We start from the raw sequence: 5328 nt of genomic DNA, 5'->3' as shown, positions 1-5328 counted from the left end.
ACGATTCTTTGTTCTTTAATATCCCATAGCGAGACAGATTACGTTCTTTGTTTTTGAAACCTTATCAGGAGCTTTGTGGAAGGGTAATAGTTTCCCAGAGAAAAATAAAAATGATGTCATCTAATCCCTCCTCTACACACACACACACACACACACACACACACACACACACGCCTCTCAGCAACTTTTTGAGAAATGAAACCATTTGAATTATGCGATCATATCTACGGGCTTTATAACAAGTTGAATTGCTGTTTTGAGTTACTTGCCCTTTGATATATTTATTTAATTTATATGGCCACCCAGCTCAACGAGGGACCCCGAGCAGCGAAATATCTCCAAAACTAAAATAAAGAGAGAGAGAAAAAAATCCCATCACAAACGCAAAAAGCCGAAGGGGGAAAAAAAACACACCAAAAAAAAAAAGCTTATTGTTTCAATTTTCTTTTTAATCAGCCACCCACAATCCTGCAATTGAGGTGAGGGAACCAGGGAAATTACGTAAAACAAACAAACAAACTTCCATTGGGCAAGTTTTGCTTCCTGCCCGTTTTTAAAGTTTGGTAAGAAACAGGCGTAACTCTCGCTGCAGTCGCTGGCATCTGCTTCTAATGTGAGTTTGCCCCTATTCTCTAGAGACAAAGAATAATGGGATTTAGAAATGTAGATTGAATTACTACAGGACAGAAATGTGTAATTGAGCTACAAGGCTCTTTCGTCCCCATTTTTTTAGAGGCTGGTCCCAGGTGTTCTCAGTGGGAGGGGTCAAAAAAGTCAAAATGGTGGCCACCAATCTACAGTAATTGGAGCCCCTCCCCTATTTAAAGGGACATACGCTTGGGATATTTGTAAATACTTCTCAACTAACTTGACACATAGAAAAGAGCAGGATTTCCATCATGTGGTCGAAGCCATTTTGATATATATATATATATTTCTTTTTTGTTCCCACCATTCTTTCCTTAAAACTTGTGTTTTATTTAAATGTTTCCTTCAGGTTTATTGTGCTGTAGGTAGTGCCTAGTTTGTAGGTAGAGAGGTGTGCATGTGTTTTAAGTTATTGCTTAGGCCTGTGTTAGGAAGTTTGAAGATGTCTTTTTCCACTCCCAGAATTCCCGATGCTGGCAGGGGAATTCTGGGAGTTGAAGTCCACACCTCTTCAAGCTGCCAAGGCTGGCAGACGGGGTTTAAGGCATATTTTCCTGGGTTTTAAATCATTTTGCCTGCCTCCTTGCTGTGTCAAGTCAAAAGGCCTTTTACAATACAAACGTTGTGTTTATTTTATTTTTTTAACAGACAACGATGTTTCTCATTATAATCTGGGATCTTATTGTCTAAACCAGTGGGCATCAACTGGTAGTCCGTGGACCACTGGTGATCCGTGAGATAATTTTGGTGGTCCGCATAAAAATTATTTGCATTTTTTAATATTGCACTAAATACTATTTATTTATTTATTTATTTATTTTTTAAATCATATTAGTGGTGTGCGGGACTTAAAACTATGAATTTAGTGGTTCCTGGGGTCCAAAAGGTTAGTGACCCCTGGTCTAAACTATAATCTGGATCAGTTCCAATCAGGAAATATTTTTTGAAAAAACGTCTGAAGGTGTTGCAACTTAAAAAAAGACCCTCTACTCCATCCGGAAGCCAATCAGATCCTATGTCAAAATTTGCAGATCCAAAGGCTCCTCTATCCGAGGAGTTAGAAAATCGAGTGGGAAGCCATTCGTTTCGGGTGGATCTTCTCCCCTGCAGATCGTTCGAGGGAGGGGGAAAGCGGGGCTAGAGAGCAACCGATCCACAGGGACCCAGTCTTTTAGGATTTCCTTTCGAAAGGCAGGCAGACAGACAACCCAATCTAGGACGTCTGCCTTACCCCGATTGGATCCACCGCCCACCTGCATGGAAACACCAGGGAGGGAGGGGTGATGGCGGATCGCGTCTTTCTCCACCACCCCTTACCTACGTGTTGGCAAGGGAGGGCGAACGACGGCGGTGCAGAGAGACAGCCTTGGAGCCAAGGGCGCTCCGCACATGCCCAGAGGAACTCTCGCCAGCCTGCGCTCCCCCCCCCCCAAAAAAGGCTTGCAATTCAGAGAAGAAATAACCAGCAGCATCGATCTCGGATTCCCCCCCCCCCCCAATTAAACTGCCACCACCACCACCATCATCATCCCCCGCTTCGAAATGCTCCATCACTCGGTCCGACCCCAGGCATGGAGGGAGAAGAGAAAAAGCAGCACCCGGGGACTGGATCCAGCCGGCTGATCCTCTTCCACCATCCCCACCCACCCCGGGCAGGCTCAACCTTCCTCCTTCCCGGCTGCTGGCTGCGCAGGGCAGCCCCCATCCCACCACCCTCGCTGGCTTGGAAGTGTGCATTGCGGACGGGCTATTTGGGTGCGGTGGAGGGGGCGCAACGGATCCCCCCGAGCTCGCCGAGCGCCGGCTGGCTTTCTGGCGATCTCGCAGCGGCGAAACCCCCGCCAGCCGGAGGCGAGGCAGGGAAGGAAGAAGAGAGGGAGAGAGGAGGAGGAGGAGGAGGCGGTTGCCTGGCTCTGCTCGGCTCGGCTCGCCTTTCCTTTCTTCGCTGCCCAACGCGCCCCCCGCCCGCTTTTCCGGGAGGGGGGGAATCTCATATCCCGCCCGCCGGCTCTCTCTTCTCTCCCCCCCCCCACTTTCTCCAACCAATGACATCACCAGCACCCCCAAAGAGGCCGTCCCAGCATGCAGCGCTGGCGGGCCCCGGAGACTCGCTCGGGTTGCCGGTGGAGACGCAGAAGAGGAGGCGGCGGCGGCGGAGGAGGAAGAGGAGGAGGAGGCGGCTGGGGCGCCCTGCAGGTGAGTTGCGCGGCGAGGGTTTGCCATCCAAGATGCTGGGGGCTTGCCGCGCACCCCCCCCTTCTCCCCGGCGCTGAGCGGGGTCGTTTGGGGGGAAAAGAGGGGGGACGCGTCCGCCGTAGCCCTCCGATGGAGCCCCCGGGGCCCCCTGCCTTCCCGGGCTGGCTTAACCTCCTTCTGCCCGCGGGCTTGGTTAAAGACCAAGGCCGATCCAGTGGTAGCCCCCCCCCCACGACCCCTTCCCACGAGGAAGATCCGCGGCTCGAACTCCCACCCCCCCCCCACCCCAGGGGCCTAGGGCAGCCCCCCCACCGCCCCACATTCTGTCATTCGACTTTCTTTCCCACCACCATCAAAGCCCCCCACCCCAATTGGGGGATTCCTTCTTTCTGATTCCTTTAACGGGGTTGGGGAGGGCGAGGTGGGGAAAGAGAGAATATTGGGTCGCCTTCTTGGGCTGTTTCTCCTCGCCCCCCCCCAAACTGAACCCCAACTCCCCCCCAACCTGAACCCCAACTCCCCCCCTTCTCCTGGGCTTTCTCTCTCTCTCTCTGCGCTCCCCCACTTCCCAACCTAGGGGCCTAGGGCAGCCCCCCCCACATTCTGCAATTCGGCTTTCCTTCACACCATCAACCCCCCCCCCCACACGTATCCAACCCCCAGTTGGGGGATTTCCCGCTTCTCACCCTCCCCTTTTTCTCTTCCCGATTTCTTCAATTTGGGGGGGGGGGAGAATCTGAGATGCCTTCTTTGGCTGCTTCTCCTCGACCCCCCCCCTCTCCCCAACTGCAACCCCAACTCTCCCCCTCCCATGCCCTGGCCCTTCTGTTCCAGACATGGCTGCTTTCTCCTGGGGGTCTCTCTTTTTGCAACCCTCCCTTGCCACCCCTGCATCCCCCTCCCCTCCACCCTGTCCTTCATTCCTTGGACCCCGAAGGGAAAGGAATCTCTCCTCTCTGCATTTGGGGTGGGGTGGGGGTGTGTGTGCAATAAATAGATGCAAAGAGGAGAGAGAGAGAGAGAAGAGAGAGAGAGAGAGAGAACTTTCCCCTCCCTGCAGGTGCAGCAACAGCTCCTGGCTGGACAGAAACACCCCCCCCTTTTTTTTTTTCTTCTTTCCCTCCACGTTTCCCCTGCGGGGCCCCTTTCCACTCAGCTCTCTTGCACTGTGTATTTTTTCCTGTGCAAAAAAAAAAAAAAGGCTGGAATGATGGCAGGAGGGGGGAGAGAAGAGAGAGAAGGAGAGAGGCAGAGAGAGAGAGAGAAAGAGAGAGAGAGAGAAGCAGATCGGAGGTCAAGTTTGAAGAGGGAATTGGAAGCTCTCCCCCACCCACCCTTCCCCCGGGAGGGTCCTTCCTACATTTCCAGAATTATTAAGACAGCCCCCTGTTTCCCCCCACTCCTGGCCCCCTGCACCTTAAAGACACACATTCTTTGTTCTTTTGCATCTCTCCCCCCACACACACCTCCCTCCTCATCTTCCCGCCACAATGCACACTTTGTGGGAGCTCTACATGGTGTGTGTGTGTGTGTGTGTGTGTGTGGAGGGGGGGGGAGGATGGACCACTGCAGTCCCTCCTCCCAGTGGATCAGGTAGGTGAGCAGGGTGGGGTGACTGGCTGGTGGCAGTGCAGATAATGGGAAGCTTTGCCGAGGAAGGAAGTTTGAAGCTGTAAAAAAGGCTAAGAAGGGGCAGACAGGTTCCTTGTTTTCTTTCTTTTCTTTTATTTTAAAAAAAGGAATCATTTATTTAACTCGCCTCTTTTGAAGGTGGGGCAGTCTGGAGTAAATCGAGGAGGGGGAGAGGGAGGGGGTTTCTGCTTGGATTTTCCTTTAAGGAAGTTTCCCCCAAAGCTGTGCCCACGATTGCAGCCTAAGGCTCAGCACGCCTGAAGCCTTGCCCCCCCCCCCATGCCCCTCTGCCTGTGTTCAGCCATAAACTGGGTGCCCAGGATTTTGAGATCTGCAAAGAAAACTCCCCCCCCCCCACAAACGCTCCCACCCTTCCCCACTACCGATGGAGCAGTAAATCTGAACTAGATCCATGGTTCCTTCCTGGACTGCAGTGGGAAGAAAGAGGTGGGAGTTGGGGGGGGGGAGGGAGGTTGGAGAAAGAGAAGAAAATAGGTTCCCCTTCCTTTATATAGGAGAGTTTGGGGGGGAGGTGGGGGGGAGGTTATCAAGAGGGTGGGGAGAGGAAGAGGGTCTCGGAACTGGGGGCCTTAAAAAGATTTTAATATGATGCTTGCAAAGGAATTCGAGCAATTACAGGTTATTATCTGATTATGCCTTTGACCTCCTGAGTGACAGACCATTGGGATGCTGGCCTTTTTATAAAAAAAAAGGGGGGGAGGGGGATTAATGCAGGCAGGGGTGATTCTTTCTCTCTCTCTCAAACCTCTCCCCACCCCCCCACCCCCGGATTTTTGCTTGTCTTCTCTCTCTCTGTGTGTCCCTGAATTGTGCTTGCCATTCCATTGCCCG

At 52.3% G+C, this 5328-nt stretch overlaps 1 long non-coding RNA gene across 1 annotated transcript in view; it reads left to right on the top strand.

Moving 5' to 3' along the window:
• The first annotated feature begins 2538 nt into the window (after positions 1 to 2538).
• The window catches only part of LOC148042977 (uncharacterized), a 22777-nt gene continuing 19987 nt past the window's right edge, over positions 2539 to 5328 (top strand). The window contains exon 1 of the long non-coding RNA XR_015698314.1: positions 2539 to 2844. This is a non-coding gene — a long non-coding RNA (uncharacterized LOC148042977). The remainder of the gene's footprint in view (positions 2845 to 5328) is intronic.

Source organism: Thamnophis sirtalis, unplaced genomic scaffold (assembly GCF_051295495.1).
Source record: "Thamnophis sirtalis isolate CommonGarterSnake01/CBP01778 unplaced genomic scaffold, rThaSir2_p1.2 scaffold_13, whole genome shotgun sequence".
Classification (NCBI taxonomy): Eukaryota; Metazoa; Chordata; class Lepidosauria; order Squamata; family Natricidae; genus Thamnophis; species Thamnophis sirtalis.
This window is presented reverse-complemented; position numbering and strand designations above follow the sequence as displayed.